A 25,232-nucleotide genomic window follows, 5' to 3' on the forward strand; every position below is an offset into this window, starting at 1 on the left:
CACATGCCAAATTTTCAAGCTTGTAAAATTTGTTTTTGCATAAATCATACATATATTTGAATCAGCAATTTTGTTTATCTTCTTTTCGGATTAGGCCCTGTGGGAACTTATTGCCCAACCCCATGATTACCGAAATCCCCTGTGTCATCTGCAGTTGTCTTTCAAAGTTATGCTCAATAGCTCCAACTCTGCTCTGCTAATTACTGGAACAACCAACTTCCCTTGAAAGCATCATTTGAACATAATGTCCTATTGTCTTAAGATTGTGTACTTCTTGCGATAAAATTCTCTCTCTCTTAGTGTGCTCTGTTCTTCAAAAGTAAATAAAATCCCAGGACAATGTGAAATGCCAAACAAAGTGGACAAGGGAGGGGGGGAAAGATGTTGTTTGTCTGAAATCTTTGTGTGTCAGACACAACCGTGCTTTGTTTGCTGTGTCTGTTGGCCATTCTAAAGGGAAAATTGACATTGGTTGGTTCGATACGATTAAGGCACAGAGGCTGGTAATGGAAAGGCTGTGTATCGCGGGGTCTACATAGTTAGGGGCTAGACTTGTGAATAATTTGATTAGGTTGCAGGGGAATATATCTGGAGGATTATGTAAATGGCGGTGCCCCCATGCAGAATTCTTTTGAACTCTTCAGAACTCACATCTGCCGGGGTCGACAGCTAGACAGGACGGCTGCCTTCTTGTAGCCTGATTCCTCTGTGTTGGAGGAAAGTGTTTAAAGGTCATTTTCAGTACAAACAGACTTGTCCTGAAAGACCTCTCTATTCTGAAGAACTTCAATTTATTTTTTGTTGATGCCCATGCAATTATCATTTTCTTTGAGTCAACAATAGCTGAGCTTAGGACAATCATTGTTGTATACTAATTAGCTAGTCTGCGTGTGTGTGTGTGTGTGTGTCACCAGTAACCTCCTCCCAAGTACTGGATATGTACACACTGAAATAGCTTTGACCTGTTTACACTATATTTTACGGTATATCTGCCTCTCCCTCTGTGCCTTCTGATTATGAGATTTTTCCCCCAAGCCTTATTTGGTGTATTTCTGGGTGGGGATATGTTTGTGTTGAGCACTATGGCAACCAAAGTCAAGGTGACCAAGAGCATGTTGAACACATTAGATTACCAGAATAGAGGCAGGAGACAATGCAGTCAGCACAAAATAGCATTTATCTGCAGCCTGATTGTAGGGATTTCAGAGACCATCCCTGGGCTGGCTGTGGATTTATTGTCTCGGTGAGTCTGACCACTGCGCTCGCTGAATACCCTTAGCTGTGTCGAGGCAAAAAAGGGACCACTGCCTGTACAATACCTTCTGTATCTGTGCATGGACACAGTCTGCAAACACCTTAACAAAAGCAGACGAGAGGTGAATGTTCTGCCTTTGAATGGACAACAACTGATAGGTCAAGACAAACTTTTTGAAGCTTCAGTTGCTTTCATTATTATGCATATATATATATATTTTAAAGATTTTGTATTTTTCCCCCTTGTGAGCAGAATCCATGAAGCCTTGTAGAAAAAAAAAGTGACTAAAGAGAATGTTACCCTTATTTGTTTTGCTGAAAGGCTGATACAGTGCAACAATGTTATCACTCCAATCGTACCATAATTCATATCTCATTTGTAAGGCTTTTGAATTCCACTCAAACATGTTTTAACAGTGTTTTCATTCAGTCTCTCTCCTCTCGCCGCAGCCCCGCTGCACGGTGCTGGGGGTATTCAGGGCTTATTTGATCAATCTCCAAAACAGCTAAAATGCTCTAATTTTAGCAGCTGGTTCAAAATCTGGCAGCCTCTTAGCAGCACATGTTAAATAACACTGGTAACTTATGCTTGCCTGTGCGCTGCGGCTGCAAGTGTGTGTTTGGGCCTTCGGAGATGAAGTGTCGGGGACTGCTCTGCAGAAACTGAGGCAGCAATGCCAGCGCCGTAAAAACTTAATCACTTTGGCAGGCCGCGGAGTTGTGGGATTCAGTCTCGCTAAACAAAACATGAAAAAGAAAATAAGCAGATTTTTACAGTGCTTAACCCCCTGGTTTACTAAAACTCCCTTCCACATGTGAATCCCCCCCCCTCACACACACACTCACACACACACACACACACACACACACACCCCTATCTGAAACTTTGACACTGCTATTGATTTATGAAATATGGGGAATGTTTGACCTGTTTTTCTGTGTGCTCTCTGTTTTATAAACCTCTCAGTTTCCCCTCTCAGAAAAAAGTTGAAGTTCTGAAATATTGACTGAAAATAAGCCTGAAAAACCTCCCACTTCCCCTTTTTCAGAATGTTTTTTTTTTTCCCAAGGAATGCATGCAGGGCAGTAAGTGGTTACTTTACTAACAGGAAGGATGATACAAGGACATACTGTAATTATGTTCAAAGATACAGATTCGGCTCAGTTTTTACTTGTAAAACTTGAGCAATCAGTTTTGGAATCTTGAAGAAACCTCTTTTGTGGTTGTCTTGTGCTATTGAAAGAGCCTGCTTTGCCCTGGCTTGTGACCACTTGTTGAAGGGGTTGGGAGTGATTTAGGGAGGGCAGCTGGATAACAGAGATTTTATTTATCTATTCTGAGAGCCCTTTATTTTTGCAAGCAGTTCTCAGCTTGCAGTTGCTGCTTTCAGAACTTTGTGGCATATTTTCTGAATTGTGTGAAACAAGTATGACTAAAGGGAGGAACAGCTGAGAGGACAAATGTGCGGAAAAAAGTAAAGAAAGTGGAAAATGCCAGAGATGTTAACCAGAGGGCAAGCTGGACTTCTGGAAGTGCTGTTTCCTCTCGAAAGAAAGCACAAGGAAAAAAAAAAAAAGGGGAAGGGAGTGCGGAACATCTCAGAAAAGGTCAGGGACTGGAACTTGAGGGAAATCTGTTAATGTTTTTTAACTGGACACAAACACAACATGCTTAATTTAACTTTCAAGGCACCAGTGTATTATAGTTATTTGTATCTGCATGCTATGAATTATGATATATGAATTATTTTGGCAGAGGAGACATAGTGGAAAACTTTTCCAAAAGAGTTTGTAACATGAAAAAGTCACCAGAAACAGAAACTTTTTGTATCGCTGCTTGATTATTTGACACTACTGTATGAAACCTCTCCAGGCATCTGAATATGTGATTGTGCTGTGCCGCTACGTGTGTGAGGATAGATATGGAGGCATTATTACCCAGGAGAGGTCAAGGGTCAAGCATCAAGCAAGCTGCCTGCTTAGATCCCTGCATCAGAGATTTCACTCTGTTGGCCCAGGAAATACTCCTGTGCCTTGTCTAAATAATCAAGAAGTCCTTCAGCGTACAACTTTGAAAACTGATAAATAAACACAAGAGACTGAGATTAAGAGGAAGTGTGAGCGCAAGGAGCCCACAGTGCCAAACTGAAGATTTTTCCTCTTAATTATAAATCAACAGATTGCTGCTTTTTTTTCTTTTTTTTTTTGTTGCTGTGAAGTTTACAGGGCCCTGCTCAGGGACAGGAATACCCTGTTGGTCTCATGCTGTTACCTTTAGTCTCATTTTCTCTAAGTTTCATAACAATGTTATTTGACCTTCTACATAGGAACAGTTTGTTTTAACCTCATTCCTCTAAAAACGCCGGAAAACAATGGAGCAGGCATGGGGTAGGAAGTCACATCTCACCATATCAAAAAGAGATTAGAAACTGAAGAAAAGGCTAAAAACAATGTATGCATGAAAACAAAAGCAGTGGCAATGAAAAAAGAAAGCTCTCATCAGTGTAGACTTTTTTTTCCAGCATGTGCTTGACAGAAATTGTTTGCACCAGCAGTGGTACTGTATGCATCCAAATCTCCAATCTAGATGTGCTAATGAAAATTTAAACATGTTTGTTGAATTTTGTGTTACACGTCCCTTACACTAACTACACACTAACACTATTTTCTGTCTCTGGATTTATGCACAAGCACACAGTGCTTTATGTATGTACGCTGTATATGCAGTAAATACAGCTGTCATGATTTTTTATTCATCATTTGCAGTCCTTTTGCTCTGCAGGAGCTTCCCTATATCTGGTACTTGCCTACTGCTGGAATCTGTAGAGAGGGACTAGGTTAGAGTGAGCATTATCACACATACTCAAAATAACCCAGAATTCAGGCAGTGCCTTATTAGGTAATGAATTCACAATGGGAAGGAAGTGAAAAAGAAATTTATTGACAGGCCAGTGTTCCTGTGAGTCCAGGGACAGGACAACATAACCTAAGATAGCGTGGTTTGACTGTGGCCTTTCTACTTCAAGGAGAGTGAAAATAGCTAACTTCAAGTTAGGCTTAATTGTATTAGTTTAGGTAAAATTACATGGGATTGACTATGTATAAGGCACACAGAGAGACATATTATGTCATTGCCTCAGGCTTATCGAAGCGCATCACCTGCCTGACTAATTGAATAACTTCCCACGTAATTGGTAGTGAGGCACAGTATTGAAGTCCCTCCTCAAGTCTCTGTCATATATTAGGATATAGTGGTATGAAGTTGCTCACCAGCCATGTAATAGTCTATCTATGGTGTATATTGTGTTTACACATATTTGTACATGTTTCAGTTATTAAAAAAAACAACAAAAAAAAACAGGATTAATTCAGCAAGTTTGTGAATAAAAACAACATAAGCTGTCAGTCTACTTATTCATGTTTCCAGTTTGTAAAAAAATAGCTGTGTTCTACAATGTACCTGGCTTGGCTTGTTTTTTTGTTCTATTTTTGACCTGATTGTCTCCTTAGAAAAGAGGACTAAAAAAAACAACAACTGACAAACAGGATCTGTGCGTACGTGTGTGTGTGTGTGTGTGTGTGTGTGTGTGTCTTGTAGGGTGGGGCACATGGCGTCACAAGTGCTCCAGTTTAGGAAAAGTGACACTTTGCCTTGAAAGACTCTTCAGGGCAGTTAGATAAGGAATTTAGTGGCTTTATCACAAATGCCACTATTTAATTTAAAAGGGTGAGGCACTTAGGATCTGGCACCGGCCTTTCAGTCTAGTGATAAATTTGCAAGAAAGTGGAAAAGATTGGAGCCTGAGAGCAGATTAGCTGGATACAAATATAGAAGTGACATTATAGTGGGTATTAGTCAGGTGCTCCTCTGAACAAGTGGCTGGTTCCTGATAGGCCTGGAAATGGAGCCTGACTGCACACCAGCAGGGCCTGTTTTCTTTTTTCTGGACAGACTGTGGGGATTGTTTAAAGCGCTGTCACATGGGCTGGTTTTATTCATTTTAAAAGAAAAATGCATCCTAAGACACTTAAACATTGTTGAGAAAAAAAAAGGTTTTAGCAATGTACCTTTCATTTCTACTAAGATTTTGATTTTGATAGTGTGTCTTGTTCTGATGAAATGACATGGTGAGATATTTCCATTGCAGCTACAATGTTTCATAGCAGTCTCATAGCAGAAAGTTGTTTCAGCTATCTATCTGTCTATCTACATCAGTTTTTGAGTCAGTTACTGTGAAAATAACAGCAAAGGTGAATTTCTGTGCTGACGTTCAACAGTCGTACAGGGAGATTGTAAAAGAGATAGAGATACCAGTTTCTCTAAATGCGTTGGTGTGCATGAAGTAGTTGACTAGCTGGTAACGATGTAACAACAAATTCACTGTGTGGTTTGATTTAACAGACTGTATTTGGCTCACAATGTAACAATATTATCACAGTATTTTTTTTTAGCAAAATCTATTTGAAAACAGTTTAAAATCTCTCTTTTTACAAATTCTGAGCGAAAAAAACAAAAACAAAACAATGCTAAACATGAATATAAAGAGGGTGACTAGATGTTTCTTAATGTTAATGCTACATTAAGCAACATTACGAACAGTTTTTGCAGTAAAATTAACCATTGCAATGTGAAAGTCACCACTGTGTGTCTTCTTTCCACCATTCTACTGACAGCCGTGCTGTTGTAATTCCCTGGTTTGAGGTTTCTGAATTTCTGTATGGGTATGACAGTAAGCTCCTCCCCTGCCCTCCTCCTCAGACTGTCACTGCATTAAATTCATTCATTGCTTCTCTAAAACAGCACATGCTGCAGAAAATGCACCCAAATTTCAGATCAACTGCTCAAGTGCCTCCGTGAAAAAGTTCATTTACAGCTTACCTTGTAGCTGAATTGGAGGTCAGATACAAAACAATTAACTTAATCCAACAGTCAGCCTTATTTCTATGCAAAAAACACATTTTTTCCTGAGCTATAGGTTAGGCTATATTTTTTTCTCACAGGTAATTTCTCACCAGCAAAGTTTTACAAAGGGAAAGGGCTACGTTTTTACTAAGCTTACAAACAACGCAAAAAAGAAAAAAAAAAAATGTTGCATTTCTATTAGCTAGCTATGTTAGTCGAAGTAGATTAGAAGTAGGCGTGAGAGGCGGAGAGAAAATGGGTAGACTGCACTAAAAATGTCTACTCTTAATCACAAAAAACTCATGGAATGCACTGGAAATTACAAATATCTAATAGCACGCGAGTATCCAAGAGTGGATTTTTCCTTGAACTGCCACCAGTGTCCCTCCTTTCTTCAATCCTTTCTCCTGTGATCCTTGGCTATATCAGTATGCGCTGCTGCCTCTGAATTTTTATCTCCATATTCCGCTGACCCTCTCTCTCTCACACACACATCTCTATCTTGTTACTGAACCTTCCTCTTTTTCCATTTCTGTCCCCCTCCCTCTCTTCCTCTCTCCCCTCTTCTTTTTGCAACAGTTGGTGTGTGTTCGTCTTGGCAGCGCTCCATGGCCTGTTTGATGTGGTTTCCAGAAGTCCTGAACTGCAGTCCCTGGCCACTCTTTCTGTCATCGGTAGACCTGCTGTCTCTTTAGCCTCCATTGACTCCTTTTAACCTCCTCCTACCTTCCTCACACTGAAGCAGCTGCTTTCCTTCCCTCTACGCATTTCTGCATGGAAATGATCTGATTCCCATTATTTGGTAGTAAACTGAATTTCGCTGTGGGCTGCATGCACAACACACTGTTTTCTATGTTGCGTCTTGCAGGCTCCGTTCCAGACACTGAATAAAAATAAAAGGAGGCAACTATTTTCCATTTGAAAATATAAATCAGGGAAGGTTAATTTTATGGCTCACTTACTGTAGTAGATCACGAGCCACGTAAGACTTGTAGAATTTCTCTTTCAATAATATGTAAACCTAGATCAAAGTTAATCAGCTCTGTTGAACCCATTTCTATCAGCGACCTCTACACGCTGTAATTTGAGTGATAGAGGAAGGGGGGAGAGGTAGAGCCAGCAAGACAGTGGCTTCAAAGAGGGCCTGGTAGAGGACAATCAGTGACCCTACATGGGCGCCTTTCCTGCATATACCAGCACGTTTAAAGGGAAACTGATAGGCAGGTGAAATATCTGCCACTTACAGAAAAGAGGCAGAGACTAGGGAGGGCAGACAGGACAGAATGGATATGGATTGGGTCACAAGGCTGACGAGGTCTTCCTAAGGAAATGAATATTCCTTGCAAAGTACACTTGGTGACACTTGGGTTGAAGGACACAGCGCAAGAGCAAAGGGAATCCATTCCACACTTTTATTTGGCACACATGAGCACTGCATCGTTTTTTTTTTTCCATCACATAACACCTCAAACATTGTATTAGGTTGTTTATGGCCAGTGTGTTATCCTACACTGTAAATCATTGCACTGTATGCGGTGTAGTTCTTATACCTTTTTTTGTATTATGATTGCATTACCATGTTGTAGTACCATGCAAGAAGAAGTAGAAGCGTAATTATTTTTATCTCAGTTGTAGGTTTGAAACTGGGAAATGTGGGAAGTAATCAATGGGATTTAGCTTTTTTTTAAACTGTGAAGTGCATATGTACAGTATCTATTTCACGCTACCAGTGGAGATATTATTATTGGGTGGACTTCCACTTTGTATCAAATGAAGGCGATGCGGTAGAGGCAGAGCTAAACATGCCCAGGGGGCCGGAGTGAAACCGGTGTCTCATTTTCAGGGGCAAACAAACACATACAGGGAGCAGACATGGCTGTCACATCTCCCTTAGCTCCCCTGTCACCCCTGAGGCCAGTGCACAGGGGCAACCTCTGCCATGAAAATCTACATGTACTCAGACAGAAATATAGGACCAGACACACGCAAACACACACTCACCACCCACAAGCTGTGCTGAGTCTGTCATAGCTGCGGCACAAACTTTCTCAAATACTGTGAAAATATTCTGTTAAACCCGGACATCCCTCCCGAGACCACCGGTTTGACCTTCCAAGCTGAAAAGCAGCAGATTTAGCCCACAAACCTGGCTCCATTTTTAACGTCCCCAGATTGATCAGTGATTGTGCTGGCGCCGAGCAGCAGTATAGCTTTACATCGGCGAGGAGGAGGTTTAGAGGTTTTCAATAGTATTTCAGGATATCCTTGCTGCTGCTGCTGCAGTTTTTGGCAGACTAACAGCTGCCACCAGCATTAGTGTACAAGCAGACACTTCTGAATGTTCCCCAGCCCTGGCCTCATGTGTCACATGGACTCCGTCCAGCCGAGCCCAGTTCCCATTCACATTGGTTGGATTTGTTGAAAGCAGTGTGAGATCAGCAATTTACAATATAATTGTGACCATCCTATCGTTTTGGTATAAAGTTAGGAACAATAATCTGACCAATTTTTGTTGCGTGTGTCTTTCCCCTCGGTGGATCCCTCTGCCAACCTTTCTAATAATGTGAGATTTATTATCACAGATAAAAAGTGATTTATTGCATTTTTTTTAGGTCATTCTTTGGACCAAGGGAAATTAGATATTTAGCCCTGCTGCTCATGATTTGACAACACTGCCTTGAATTCACTGAGATGTAAAATTAATTCTTGCAATTGTTTTCAATGGGACTTTCATGTTTGCCTTGCTCACTGTTAAAAATCTGAGAAAAATACAAATGATTGGGCTTGGCTCAGTAACTTCATTGTGCAGGGAAAAGAAAGCCAAACTGGATGGGGTTCAGTGGTTTTAGGCCTTTTGAGGGTTTGTGTGTCAGGATTTATGTATTTAATTATGCACTCATTCTGCTAATGTAAATGGAGAAAAAAGGAAAAAGGATAAAAAGCCCCATCAAGCCTATAAGCCTATAGTTTCCCCTCATACTTAAAGTTGGCTATGGATGCAGTTTAGCTCCCCTTGAACTGGGCTAATACTTGTCTATTCCGATTAGGATTAGTATGTGTTGCAGGGACTCAGGGACCCAGGACTCGTAATCTAATAAATCAAGATAAAAAACTCGGAGATTGGTTTACTGAGGACTCGGATTTACTGTTGGCCATCTCAGAGACACAGGGATTAACACAGCATTTGGTGCTGCAGCTACACAAACCCCAGTTCTGTGCCACGGCAGAGAGAGAGAGAGAGAGAGAGAGAGAGAGAGAGAGATGGAGGGAAGGAGGGCTGGAGGGCTGGAGGGAGGGAGAGGGGGAGAAGGGCTGGCTAGGGCTTTATATTGCCTAACAGACAGCAAGTTAAACTCACAGTGACAAGGTCAGGTTAGTCCTTGTACAAAAGGCTTTGTTCCATAGGCAGATTAAAGGTCTCTTTGACAGTTTTTACACTTTTGGATCATGTTGAACATGTTAGGAGTTAATCCTGTCTGTGAGGGGAAGAAGCCCTGTTACTACAGGAGAAAGATAGGTGCACAGGCTGCTGAGCATACAAACTCAATAAAAAAAAGAAACACTGCACACAAAAAAACAAAAAAAAATAAAAAACCTGTTTTCACGTATTTAATGACAACAAGAGGGCATCCAGCTCTCAGTGGCAGTGAGACATTTGCATTTGATGTCATTAGTCAGTGGATAATAATATTTACACATGACTGAACACTTAAAGGGGGATACTAGTAAATTTAAGCTATGAAATCTGTTGTTTTTTTTCTCGAGTGTTCACTATCATCTCTCACACCCACAGACAATTAGAATGAAAGTTTGTTTGACCCCTGAAATTGTGATTACACCAGTCCGGTGTGTGTTCAGTGAGACGGTCCTTTTAATTTTCTGGTCATAAGAACATATTTTGTGGTTTAGACTCTCAAAAACATAACAGAAAGTAAACGTTTTAGACAGACGTATGTTTAAATTTTCACTCTTTACACTTAAAGTAATAAGGGCATTGGTTCTCTGGTGTCAAGGTGTGTGTACATTGTTCATGTTTATTAATACTGATTTCATAACTGTTTTATGATGAAAGACTAAAGTGAATTCTTCAATTTGTGGTATTCTGCCTTAAAAACTGGTCTTAAGAGGTAGTTAATGTATTGATCTACACATTACCTATTCTAGTTCATGATGGGTAAAGCTAATTTAGCTTGCTGGTCTCTGATTGTGCTTGTTAGCAGTATTAAGTAAATAAATACATTTTTATATAGCTCATACTGACCAACAGAGCAGCAAAAACATGAATATATAGTAAGTTTAGATTCACTGATGATCTAAGCTTGTATGGTGTAAGTGTATATGCCGATGACATGTTTTTCTCACTTAGCCCCACCTCTTATGTACATATGGTGCAATAAACATGGGAAATAATCCACATTTACTAGCAAGACAGTAAATCTAAATATTTTCCAAGTTAATTCTGGTAAGTGTGTATGCTTCGCCAGTAATGTGATCTGAGAAGACGTGACACAGTTGCGAAAGGCCCTCTCACAGTCTTATCAGTCCTATCATACCGATACCATTTACCAGTGGTGGCTGCACCAGTCTGCACAGCTCATTTCTATCCATTTGTAAAAAAAAAAAAAAAAAAGATGTCAATCTGCACAACATGCTTGACTCCTAAATAGGGGTGTAACTGTAAAGAATCTGTCCTTAACATAAGTCGATGAGGGCAATAACTTGACCTTAAGGCTCCGCAACAGTAAATAGTATTTGCTGTATATCCTTTGGATCCGAACACCCTCAGTTGCAGAACTGGAGCTTAGTACAGTGCACACAGTGATCATTGTGTCACTGATATCCTTCAACAGGGCAGTTAGGGTCTGAGAGAGAGATTTGCCAAGTTTGTGGTATGAATCTGTGTGAATTTACTAGCATGCATTTACTCTGTTTTCTCACAGTTATCGTAACATGCATGATACCTTTTGTATAGTTTCATAATTTAAGGGATGTAGTGTACATGTGAAGTAAAATCTATCAGTGTATCATATCATTTTGAAACATGAATCAATAGAGGAGTGGTCCTTTGGCAATGAGTCACAAGTAGTTGTTCACCTCCCATTCATTATTAACTCCTTGTTAATGTAAGGCTTTCATATTCAATTTTGAATACTCTGACTTCAAGCATTGGGATTTCTGCCCCCCTAAATAGTAATAACACACCTGAGTTTTTTTTTTTTTTTTTTTTTTTTTTTTTTTTAAATTTGAGTAGCAGTGCCATCTGGTATTAAAAAAGTTAAGTCACTTTGATCTGAGTTGTTTAGTTGATTGAATCTTACATTTGTTGCTCTTTGAATTACTTAACTGGCCATGATATGCCTAGACTGTCTAGTGTAGGTTCACACAAGTACATTTTTGTATTTAAATATGTTAGAAAACTTGTTTATTAATGATAAGTGTGGACAGTCTTTGAGTCATAAGTATTAATTGGCATATGTAAGTATTCAGTCTACACATACAGTTAATGTAAGGTATTGCTTGTTACTTGACTCATATCTGAAGTATTATCTGTCTGTGGCAATTTCCGTGCAGCTTATTTTCTGCCAAGCATTTTGCTGAGACTTGACTAAAATAGCATACCTGAAATTTGAGCCCTCTCTGTTTTCTCTCTTATGTTGGGGTTTCACATACAGTTTTACAGATCAAATGTGCAATGCTCTTTAATCCTCTTTCTTCTCTTGTAAACCAAGCAAACACAGGATTTTTTTTTTGTACATGTACAGATAAAGGTTGAAAAATCCTAGCAACACATCCCAGCTTGTGCAAAGGAGGCCTTTTCTCTCTTTCTGAAGGAACTGTTAGCAATATCACTGGGCAATTAGCAAGGAAACGAGAGAGAAATGGAGAAGCCAATTACTTCTGTGAGTTAGCTAAAGGCCATTTTAAACTGTGTGCCCATGACATAATAATGTTTATGGTAAATATTATAGTTGGAGACGGTGAGTGCATGGCGTGAGAGGCAGGGAAAAAAAGGCATCAATCTCAGATCGAGAATAATTTATTAAGATCTGAGATGCGGCAATTACGTGGAAAGGACCAAAAAGAAAAAAAAAAAAAAGAAGCCAACTCTCCAGGAACCGCATACATGATTGCAATCTTGATTAAATCCCCCTGGATCTAATGAGTTGATTTTCTGCTGTTAATATTGCATTGGCTGATGATGGATTCGTTAAGATAATGGAACGAAGCTAAAATATAAATGACTCCCTGTCAAGGAGCAGATTTTCGTCATTTTCCGTCTGACACCTCCGCCGTGGGGATTTGGTGAGGCCTTTTTGTGTTTAGAACCATCAGGATCTGGAATACTAATTGCTCGTGTGCGGACGCTTCTAATGCTTCTGCGCTGCTCTGCTCTGCCCCCCACCACCACCCCACCCCATCGTCTTGGTAAATATCTCCTCCACATCTCCAGACAGAAACAAAGGGAAAGCAGCAGCTCTCGTTCTTTAATGTTGGTGAATATAACCTCTGTATTCATTGTGGTATGACAACAACACATTTCATAATGTCATGTTTGACATTTCCCTCTCAACAATCAGATCACTCTAGGAGGCCAGGTTTTTTAAAGCTTTTTGACACAAACCTGGTTAAAAATAAATAAACAAATAAAGTAATGTAAGCAATAGACTCTTCATATTGACCTGTGCTTTTGAGATTAATTAATAATGTGTTCTCCCTTTGGTGCTGTACAGGCCAGCTGAGTCGGTCTCTCTCTGTTTTAAATGGTCTGTCACTTAGGTCAACTGGAGGAGTGAAATGTCCAATGCATAGAATATTGATCCCATATTACGCATGAACCACAACAGAACATGTATAATTTTTCTCGAGTGTGGAGGGAAGCTAATGCAGAACGCATTTATAATAATCAAGGGGTATACCAGAGTGTGAATATGCTGAGATAATATGCCATCATTTGTAGTGGCCAGGCAGGGTGTCATAAATCAGAAAGGAAGTCAGTATGTTTAGGTTCACACATTTAATGACGGTGTATGAAATATCTAGCAGCATGCTGGAGTCGTTTTCAGCGGTCTTTTCACAGATTGGAGTTAACTTCGGCAACACAAATCTGCAAGTTATGGATCGAGACCAGCATCAGGAAAATCTTACAAGTGCACGCTTTATGCAGATGGATCCAATTATACCGCGTGTAGTTAGATTTAACCTACCCACCAAATCCTAAACTTTTTCTATCATCATAGTAATCACCATTGTTGTCACGTTTCATGCTTGGCCTGACCCTTCCTTTGTGGCGATTATGATATTGTTCTTTTTTTCTGTGCAATATTACTGGGGGAAAGCGTCTGATTGGGCCATCCCCCAGGGCCCTTTCTTCTGTGTGTCACTTTTTTGTCCTTTAACATGGTTTTGCTAAAAAGTCTTTTTTAATCAATCAAGGAGCAGGCAGAAAATAGGCTTTGTCACGGCTAGGCCCGGGGTCGTGTGATGCCTGCTCTGCCCGGTGACAGGTCCTCAAAAGGGATAAAAAGGAATATTTTGGGGGGAAAACGGGGGTTTCCATGGCATCGGCACTTGTTGCACATGGCTCACCATTCTTAGCTTCTGCGTGAGATTGAGGTTTCAAAGGGCTGGACAACAAAAATTAGGCGAGGAGGGGACAGTGGGACTGTGGAGGTAGCTGCCCTCAAGCCCCCAACTCTGTCCTCTCCTAGGGGTAAAAAAGAATAGGAGCTAGAAGTGACAGCACAAAAAGGGGCCTACTAGGTGCTGTCAAATATGCATGAGTAAATGGTCAATTTCTCATTGTGCAATGTGTTCACAAAGTCAGTTAGAATGAAACACACAGACCAGAAGACACCAAGGAGTAGCCTATTCAGTGAGAGGTTTATTCTTGTAGTATGGCTTCCACTTGGTGTAATTAGAGGTTGTTTTATTTGGAATGAGGTCATGTAAACTTGTAAGTTTCTGAGTTTATGTGTGGGAAATGAAACCAGGAAACTTAGACAATAGATTGGCAATCATTACAGCAACGAGAGTTATTATTTTAAACTGCTCTGCTGAATGGATTGCCTGTTTGTGTGTTCCTGTTATTTGAATTTGTCGGAGCCGAAAACTACTTCGAAACATTAAGGTGTGATCTAGCAGCTTAACTTGTTCTCTGACTTTAAGTTTGAAAGAGCACTTACTGTATACTTCTTTGGTTTGCAGTGGGTGTGTTTATCACATTAACATCACATGCACTTTGGTTATGCATGCAGCAGTATGATTTACACATGAATGCCTTTGAGCTATTTTTGGTCAAAGTAATCCTATAGTAAAAATGTTGCTCATAAAGATTAGCTTTTTGCTCCACCTTGAATTCCTGCAACAATTACGCATTCTTCTGTCTTAGGCAAATGGCATCATCAGGTCAAGGTTTTTGCGTGTCAGGACTCCTTTAAGCAATTTGCAATAATTTCCATAGCATCACCACCACAACCTTCAATAACAAACAAGGTTACACACATGTATTGGTCTTCACGCTCACGCAATCAAAGCTGAATCCATTTCAGTAGTGGAAGGCTTGAGTCCGATCACGCTGGATAAAGGTGGTCAAGAGCTCCACAAGTACATTTAGCTGCAGGTGCTGATCAATATTGAGGATTCTGAGCGTATGGAAAGGGTTGAATATCCCTGTCATGTCATAAATGTCAGCTGTTCATGCTTATCTTTTAAAATATGGGGGAGAATCACTGCATTTCATATAACTTCTATGTGTTTATTTATTTATTATGTTAGTTTTGTTCTTTGAGGTTCCCAACAATGTGCTGCCAGTCTGTTTAAAAGGTTAAGACAGTCGGGATATGCTCCTTGATGGGATTTTATCATGCTAGGCATGCTCTGTTTCCTGATGAATATATTAAAATTATTACTGTGCAAACAGAGTTTCTAATTACTGACCTGCTTGCCATTGTACTGTGCGTTCTGTATGCCCCCCTTCTTCTCCATGCCTTGTTTATTTATCTGCACCAGTGAATACAGAATAGTCTATGCAATGTCATTTCCATCCACATGAAAATGATTTTGAAAATGCCAATCTTGCCTATTATACAGTGTAATTACTTGTCTGCTTTTTGATTTTATCATATCTTCAGCCAGTGAGGAGATTCTTGGAGAGGCTAAACATCTTAGTGGAGCTTGTCAGCTGATGATTTGCAGTGAAGACACCCCCCCAACCACACACACACACACACACACACACACACCAGTTTGCAAACAAAAATGACTATCTGCCGCATTTATCAAGTCACTGATAGAACAGTTTATTGAAAGGTATTACCTGTTGGGTACAGTACTGTTTGTCAGACGAAGGGATTGTAAAGTAAAAGCATATGCTGTAGTATCATTCTGTAGTGTTAGCTGAACAGTAATTAGCTCGTACAGAACTTTTTGTGACAATTAATTTGAAGCCCTCGCACTAAAAACGTAGTGTCTGCTCTGTCGATAATCACACATCTGATATACACGCAATAAATCACTCAAATGTGTACTCAACAATAACATTTTTGAGGTGGTATGTGAAATATGGGCTCATGCAACTGCCCTGATGCATTCCTGTGTTGTTGATGAGCCTTGGCCTCTTAACTTTGGTGACACCCAGCAGGTTTCTCAACTTACAGTGCCAAAAACGTTATGTTTCAAGTTCATTTTCGTGAGACATGTCATGCAACTATTCCTCCTAAATGGCATCCTATGTACAGTATGTACAATGGGAAAGTGCCACCCATTTTACCGGTGCAACCGTCTGCACTAAATCATGGAAAAGGGCAACCCTGTTGTTTACTTGTCTGCCTGCAATGTTGCACAGGGGGTTGATCAGGGGAGTTGATAGGAGCTGCAATTTAAAAAGAGGACACTGCAGCTCTGAACAAAAACAATTAAAGGAAAATGAAAGACGGCCCCCAAGGGTTAAAAATAGAAAATTATCAACATGCATGCTGGAATCCACTACCCCCCTCACCAGCACCCCCTACCCCCCCTAAACTTACTGGGCCTGCATTGTTATGTATGATCAGATCTGCCAGTTCTTCCTCTAAGCTCCTTGTCACATTTTGACTTAATGAAGTGCAACTTAGAAGGGAATTGGGTTCATCATGCTAGTCGCACGATGCTCCCTTGTTGTAGCAAACAGGAGCGGCATGGGACCGAAGCGCTACAGCGCGAGTCGTTATCATTCCGGTCAGTCTGTTTAACACAAAATTAAACAAAGAACTAATTAGTGCCTCATGAATTAATAACTGCACTGTTGCCGAGAAGAAGTTAGGTTGCTGAGGGGAGATATAAAATAAGTAGGAAGATCAGGTTAGAATTATTATTACTTTTTCGGGGATGCTTGGGCTCTCAAGGTTAGGAAACTTTTTGAGAGGATTTCAGAGTGACTCAACTGGTTCTGCCAAAGCCAGTTTCTGTCTTGATGGGGCTGAGAGGCAAGGAAAATGGACGTCATATAAGAAACATCCTGCACTTCACTTTTACATGCCTGCATATGAAAGCCACATTTGTAGTGATCATGAACTTGATACCTTTATACTGTAATCCATATATATGCTTTTAAAACCTCCACTGCATTTACTCTCCCCTGTTAGCTACCATGACCCTTTAGCTCTGCTGTATTTTTCATGCCAACAGTGCTGGACCCAAATATCTTTACATCTGCACCATGTAAATTTTGCCACTGAGGTGTCAAAGGAAAGCAGCTGGTTTCATTTTCCAGCCAGCAAGATTGTGTCGAGTCAGCCTCAAGGTCAAATCTGGCAGAGAAATCCCCTCATTATCTTGATTTCAGGATTACCAACTCTAAGTAAATTGTCATTTGGGAAGCTGTGCCAAAATTTTCACAAAAGTAGTAAACTGTATTCCACACCTGCTCCTCATGCTTGAATGGGCTCCACCAACTCTAGTGTCCCTCTCGCCCCGCCTTCGGCCTCCACCCCCTTCCCCCAACTATGATGTGGGGCCCTTTCAACTGTGCTTTTTATATTATTGGGGACAGGAGTGAATACACATTTTGCCTTTGCATCATCTGGAGGCATGCTACATTATTTCAACCTCTGTAGACGATGCAGTCATGCCTGCATTCAAATGTATAAATTTCTTTAAAGAATATATATGCATGTAGAGACATCAGAAGGAAGAGTTCCTGGGTTTTAATGTTTCTCTCTTGCTCTCCCCCTCAGATGAAGTGAGCCCCTCTATGGAGTGACTCCCCAGGAAGAGAAAACGAGGTAGGACAAATCGCCAACATGACTGATTACTGTCCCCACCGTCTCCCCTGTTCATATCTACAACAATATCAGGCATCTTCATTAATCCCCATGGATCAATGTGTCTGGGGGTTGTAAAAATTGACAAATGACTTATTAGAATCCCACCGTTTTATTTTCCAACTGATTAACTCACAGCGATGTTGTACACTGTACAGGCACACTGATGTATCTGTTTTCCAAAGAGGCCGGGCCTCTCTCTCTCTCCCTCTCTCTTGCTCTCAGGGATCTCCACAGTGTAAAACACACTCCTACCACAGTGTGTTATAGAGCCTGCCACAGGCTGCACTGACTCAAAACTACAAGAACAATAAGGTTGCTTTTGACATATAAGCACTGGCATTTTACTGTTTTCCTGACATAAATTGCTGTTGACCAGCGCCTTGGCTGACTTGCAGTACTTGTAACAAAATAGCTCAGTGGAAACTAATTAGCTGAATTACTAAACTATACATACTATGGCCATGATAACAAATTATATTTTAGCATAAAGCACTGTAATTTCTCATAAATGTGCTAATATGGACGCCTTATTCTTGCTATCTTGGTTCCACTGTGTCATGTTAATTATAACTTTATGTTCTTTTATGCCTGCTTTACGTCTAGAGCTTGTTGTACTGAAGCAACATCCCACACAGTCATCTAGACAAAATAATACAATTTTTCCACTATATGGCATTTATTACTCTAACAGGCATTAGACACAGAAATCTAAGTACAGATGACATCCACCAAATTAACAAGCATATAAAACCTTTTGTTGCTGATAAAAAATCTGCCTCTGTACAATTTGACTCTCGAGAGGACGCTAATGACTTGTGACTTGAAGAAACTGGGTTGCTTTTTTTTCTCTCCCTGAGATGAAACCTTCTGTGCTAATGATGTTAGCTGGTAGCAGCACAATGCTGATGTGGGAGTCTGTCATGAGGATGCATACAACAGCCCTTGCCCCTGGCTTCCTAGTCAGGAGGGATCTGAACATTCAGAAATGACACCGTGGGCTGTCTCATGTCAAACCAGAGACCCTCACTATCACCGGGGGGTGGCGTGCCCGTGAATTGAGGCGGGGGGCTACAGCACACTCCTTTGTTTCTGGTGGCGTCACTGACACAACAGAGGGAAGACACACTCCCAGCATCAATCAGAGCCCCAACTACATCTCCAATTTACCTCCCCACAACACGATGATGATACCATGTACAGATTCCACGATAGACTCGATAAATACCAGCAATCAGCACACTCATGATGTGCACATCAGCCAGACATGACCTCATGAGTTGTGATATGAACAACTGCTGTTTATCAATCTAAGTTTAGACATCGATTTGATCAAGTCTGGATTAGGTTTTGGCTGATACTTGGAAATATCAAATATCGTGACACTTGCAGCCATATGCAGTATTTTCTGAAAAATCACAGACTGCTGCTTGTTGAGGGACAATAGTCGTAGTAAAGTAGCGTGACTGTCTAAGAAAAATATTTTATAGATTATTTTGATGGAATTACTCTGAATAGTGTTGGATGTTTCAATAAAATATTTGCATCAATAGGTGCAATTGTGTTTTATATTGTTTTAGTTACCTTTTGTTGACTGATTGGTTAAAGAAAAGTTTGTTATACTGGTGGTGGGTTACCCATATAACAACTGAGCAGATGTACAGAGTAACAGTAATAGCATGCCTATTGTAGGTCATGTTTTTATTATGCACCTGACAAATTGAGTAATTTGCAATTCATGTACATAAAACATTGAATTTAAGAGATTTTAAAAAGAAGAATGTAGAATAAAATAAATCTGTAGGGTGTTGAGGTTACTGTTCCCACCCCTACCACGCCCCACTATTAAATTTTGGATACTGACCAAGCCTAGTGTCAATGCATATGTGCATGTGCACACACAAACATACACACACCAAGATATCATTAATTGTGTTGCTTTGGAAGGACCATAAAACCACTAAAAGTCGACTTCAGTGCCGATTACATGTCCTTACTTTAGTCTCCCCTTGCCTAACCTCGAGTACAGTTAGTTTAATTGGCTTTTGATATATTTTAATTCAACTAATCAGAAAGCCCAAATGGCTCCAACATGGGCCCTGCATGACACTCCCCTCTCTCCTCCCGGCTCCCAGAGACCGAGACCGGGTGAACACTCCCAGAGTGGAGTCCCTCTCTTAGACAGTGGGAAGAAAATTAAACTGCCAAATTTGTTTTCATTGGTTCCAGGGACAATCCCAGGGGACTTCTAGGCTTTTAATTGAGCTTGCTGAGTAGAAATTTGTAGGGCTGCTTACCAACAACAACAACTGCGTCTCCCTTTTCACTCCTCTCTTTCACTCGTTGTTCTTAGTGAAAGATCAGGCTTTTAAATGGATTGGGCACGATTGTTAAGTGAAGTGTTGTGGTGATGTGCTGAATATGAGGCTTTGTTATTTATTTTGTGAGCTGAGTTTACTTCCTCTTTGTCACTCTGGAAAATGTAATGTACACTAATATGGGTTTGATAGCAACAATGTTTGCTCATCCAGCAGCCTTTTGAAACCTAAAACTCGCTTTGTTTAGTGTTTCCACTGGTTTTTTAAGGTTTCTGCATATTAGAGTAATGGTTCCATTATAAACACGAGCTCACTCAGTCATGGATTAAGGTAAATAAAGCCACAGTTTGCCATAGGAAAGATAATTTGTCTTTCTAGCCCCTGAAACTCAATTTAGGATTATTCTATCACTCAATATGCTATAACAACAAAGAGGAGAAGCCGCCTCCTCATTTTCCGCGCTTTTCTCCCTCTTACATTTTTTGGCCTTTAAATTTTTCCAGTGTGTCAAAACAAGCAAAGGCTACATGGAAACGGCAGCCCTGTGTAAATATTTATGATGTAACATCTCCATGTGAATAGACTTTCCTCAGAATCCATCCATCATTACGGGCACATCGTGAAAGCCCACCTCCCGGTGGCGGCTCAGGGCCTTAGGAAGCGCAGACAGGAGCGGCGTGTCCCCCTCTCATTCAAAGTATTTGTTTTTCTTTTGACTGGGGGCAGCCCAGCTGTGAGGGCATTTCATGTGTCAGCCCCTCCGTTCTCATTCAGGGCCGACTTCAAAGCCCATTTTGGCCCATTGTTTCTGTGACGTGGCTGCCGGCCCCGAAAAATACCCAAACAGAAAAATGTGATGTAGGTCAAATTACAGCAGTCGTGCCTCTGAAAAAAGTGGAATTCTTATGGGCAAAACATAAAGCCCTGGTTACAGCCCAACCCTAGCTTTTGTGCTTGTTGTCTGCGTACCTCTTTATTTGTGCATAGTGGAGCTGAATGTTGTTGGTGTGTGTGGAAGAAAAAAAACAACTCTGTAGTGCAAAGAGCTTGGCAGAAAATCAACGTTTTAAGTCTAATCCTGTCTTTGCTGCTTTTTCTCTCATTTATAACCCGCCACTCAGGAACAAAATGTCAAATAGCTTACTTGTAACAGTCATGTTGGAAATTATATTAGGGTGGAGAATGTGCTCTGGTGCAGTATTTTGATGTTATTTGCTCCTGTAAGTGTGAATGAGACTTAAGGACAGATTTTAGAGTATTAGTGTTGTCAGGGCCTGTGGGTAATTCTTTGAGTTGTGCAATGGTTTAAAATGTGGAACATGCCATTATTCGGTACAAACAAAGTGGGAAGAGGCATCTGCTGTGTGTGTGTGTTTTTTTTTTTCAGGCTTCAGGCACGATAGTCTGAGAATGTGAAGGTGTAGTGGATTTATGAGGCATAAGTTGTGTGTTTGTAGAAGTAGGTAAGTCTACTGCCTTACCTAAGTGGATTACAAGGTTTTAGGCTTTTCTCCTTGCACAACTTATCGGCAGAAAATAGGCGTTGCAGACGTTAGCGAAATATTGCCACCCAGACTCTCATAACATTATCATTAGCCACGGAGGATTGCTGAAATGTGATTAATACATCACCATTTTGACAGACTGAGCCTCAGTCTGAAAAGGTAATATGGATTATTACAATGGTTGTAGAGCTCAATACCGCCATCCAAGTTTATCCATTTATCTGCAATGATGAGACTTCTTTGTGTTGTATAGCATTGTAACATCTATCTAAATAACAAAAGATATCGCTCCCATACACAATTGTAGTGCTGTTAATATTCAGCCCGTGCAACAATGCACATGGGAATGGAGCGCTGAGACAAAACTTGACTCAGAACGGAGGAAAAGTCCATAGCACATCATCAGCATTATGAATCGACATTCAGGCCTCTAGCACGGGCGCTTTTTCCTTGGCTTAGGTATCTGATTACCTTCAAACAAAAATATTGCCCCCGTATTGTTCAATTACAATTGGTTGAGTGCTGAATGATGCAATTCACCATCTAAGAGCTATTTTTTGCTTTCTGTGTGCATGCACGGGTGTGTGTGTGTGTGTGTCATGCAGTTGGCTTTGAACGATACACGTTGAATAAATGCCATTTTTCTGTCGTTTCAAGTGCCTCTTTTCTCTCGGTGGATCCATTCAAGCTTTCAATACCTTTTCTCCCCCTCTCTTCTCCTGTCTCTTTTTTCCACGAGCAGGAGGGTTTTACTTTACTCCTTTGTCATCCTAATTGATTGCATTAACCTTTTGAGTATTGAATTTCCTGTGCATCACGCCGAGCACAATGTGGAATATTATCATAATCCTTCCAAGTAATGGACACAGGGCAATCAACAATGCTTTAGGAAAAGTACATCTTTGAAAGATGGAGCATCATATTATTTTCAGTCCACAGATCTGGATAGGGTAAGACCAGTGAGCTTTGAGAAACTTTGACAATAACTGAAGTTATTTCTCTTTTAAAGTGCTCAGGAGAGCTTAAGACCTGGTGTAAAAGTCTCTTTGTAATCCTCTCTTCTTGGTGAGCACGACTTACCCGCACAAGCTTGTCATGCACGGCCTGACATCATCTTACATATTTCTCTTGATATTTTCGGAATAGATATGAGGCACGTGGCAGTCAAAATGTTGAGAGAAGATCTTTTTTTTTTTGGGAAGTGAAATTGAAGTGAAATTAAAAAAAGTCCCCAAAAAGAAAAAAAAAATTCACTGACTTCAACGTCAATAACTTAATCTCTAACTGTAGTGTAGTACTAAAAGATGTTCACAAGTCCTTTAAAATTCTTAATAAGTCTAAAAAAAACAGCCATTTGAATTTCAGGCCTTAGATGTCTTAAAGGAATATCATTTTCACCTCTGTGCATCCAGTGGTTCGGTTCCTATGGGTAGCACTTCATGTTAGCTTAGCATAAAGACTTGAAGTCTATGGTAATCATTAGCCTATCACTGTCAAAGTGAAAAAATAAACCTCACAGCAACTCTGAAGTTTTTCACTTGAGTTGCCACTGTGTCACCCGCTGTCAAAGCTCATTTCCAATACGCGTTGTATAGCAACTTTTTCTAAGTAAACGTGATTGTATTAACATTAACATAACTAGTCATTTTGATTTATATTATCTTGGACTATTGACATTGGTGGGTTAGCTGTGGAATTTGCGTTTGCTCATGATGATACACTTACAATTTACAGTGTTATTTATCAAACAATTTGCATATATCCTGCTTCTAATTATTGCCAGGAGGTTGATGTGAGGGTGTTTTCCCAGTTGGCTGCTTCACATTTAAGAGCTTACACACTTCCTTGTTTACTTTTCTGGCTGGTAGTTTTTGCTGTGTTCCTGTAATTTTGGGAAAAGCTGAAGAACAGGATTTCATTGTTCCAGCCTCAAAGTGCTCTTTACGTGCGCTAGTTATCGGAATGGTTACTTCAGCATCAGCAATAACAAAAGAAATGCAGATATCGCTTGTTTTTTTAAAGTGTGATTGATTGTGTGAGTGTAAATATACCTTTAATTCTTTGGGCTGCCAACATCAGTGGATTTACAGCCGTGTTTAGTGCCAATGATAACACACTTCTGCAATTTCTGATGCCAGGAAGACATTGGAGCCTGCAAAAAATCCTACAATCCTATTTGTAATTGCCACTAGCAGGTTGATGAGAATGGGATTTCTCAGTCAGCAGTTTGTATTATAAGAACTCCCAATATGACATGAAGGTGGCATTGGAGTACTTTTGCCATCCACTTGCCAACTAGCTCATGCTAGTAAAAATAACATATCTGACGCCCCTATAAAACTAAGTGTCAGCCATTGGATAATCAGAAATTGGACGTAGGCAGGACCCACTATATTGTGTTGAAATAATGTGTTTTAATCACTTTTTGGGTTCAGCTTTGGGAGCTTGCTTTGCCCTTTGGATGTGTGTTGGACAGCATTGCTGTGGGCAAACAGAAACAGATTTAAACACAATCAATTATAATTATGGCTGGGAAAAGACTGGGAAATAAAGACCCAGGTTGAAAATAAGCAGGATATCCTTTAAAGTAACTAAAATGCCGGGGCAATTTTAAGTTGAAGGGTCACTATAGACAAGCTTTAGGAGTCAGATTAGCCCTCGATTCACTGCGGCACGTAATTTAATCTCTTTACCCGCTTTACATTTGCCTGTTTTGGTTTGGGGGAAGTGTAAGTTGATTTGCCTGCTTTTCGTAAGGCTCTTTGCATGAGAAATATTTAGCACGTGTCCACTCATATTGGTCAGTTATTACCTGTCCCACAGGCCCTGAATGACAGTGATGTAATATTTTGGTAGAGACAGTGAAAATACTTCAAACAGGCATCAATAGCTTGCTTGATACCACAAGGCTATATCAATAATTAAGGCCCCAAGCCTAAAACCTGCAAAGACACTCCAAGGATAATATAATAATAACAACAATAACAATAATAATAATAGTAATATTCTGTTAACAAGACAATAGGTAGCCTTTTGGCCTGTTGAGTTTAATCTGTTTCTGTAGTTATTTCTTTTATACATCTCAGTAAAGGCATAAAAAGTAGTTTATGTAGCAACACCAATGTAATACCCATAACTGTCTTATAAAGGCTTAATGTCAGGTGGCTTTAGGGGAAGTGTCACTAGAATAACACTGATCAACCTTGAGCTTGGGAATTAGAGACAGCAAATCTTTGCAGATAACATGGCAACTGGGACACTTTGGAGGGACACAAGTGGACAACAAGTGCTGCTGAACAATTTATATAGCTTATGATATCATGAAATGCCACCAAACTTGTTATGGTTTAATCAGATTTTAATCAGAAATGTCCAGGGGATAAATAGCCTTTAGACAGCCACAAATATAATGCAGCATATGCAGATGAAAAAAGGATGCTAGCTTTGCTTAGCACTTCTCTGGTAAGCTAAAATTTGTTCTTATTTGTGATGGAAAAAGATGTTGTTGATTGTCTAAAACCCACTATACAACCCCTTCTGTGTGTGTTGTCAGTATAAGCCACCTGGATTTGGGTAGTTTTACCAGTCTGTCTTGTTTCTCTGTAAACACTAGCATAAAGGCATTAAAGTAATTGATTGTTGAGCAACAGACAAAAACTGTTATCATGTTTCCTTAGCAACAGCAAGTATTGTCTGGGTCGCTTTGATGAATTGAAGCAAAACACCCTGTAATTCATATCAACTCTATTATATTTTTCAGCCCAAATAGGAAAAATCAATTGCAACAGGCTCTTATGCATAGATAGATGCTAGTTTTGATCAATATTACGTTCACAGGGATAGTGCCTTTGGGTTTGATTGGGGCCAGGTTATTCAAAGATATCACAGCCAGTGGTGCTAATCCAGAAATGTGGAAATTTCAAACAGAGCGTGGTCAACCATTTAGGTCCAG

General features: G+C 40.2%; 1 protein-coding gene across 3 annotated transcripts in view; it reads left to right on the forward strand.

Moving 5' to 3' along the window:
• Positions 1–25,232, forward strand: part of casz1 (castor zinc finger 1) — a 180,254-nt gene that overhangs the window by 64,887 nt on the left and 90,135 nt on the right. For 2 of the 3 annotated variants that reach the window (XM_030054959.1, XM_030054962.1), the window contains exon 1: positions 24,506–24,742. The gene's annotated coding sequence lies outside the window, so the exon portion shown is untranslated. Of the gene's footprint in view, positions 1–6,736; positions 6,832–17,370; positions 17,419–24,505; positions 24,743–25,232 lie in introns of those variants that run through there. The other variant, XM_030054960.1, reaches the window with a different exon arrangement.

This window comes from Myripristis murdjan, chromosome 7 (assembly GCF_902150065.1).
Source record: "Myripristis murdjan chromosome 7, fMyrMur1.1, whole genome shotgun sequence".
Taxonomy (NCBI): Eukaryota; Metazoa; Chordata; class Actinopteri; order Holocentriformes; family Holocentridae; genus Myripristis; species Myripristis murdjan.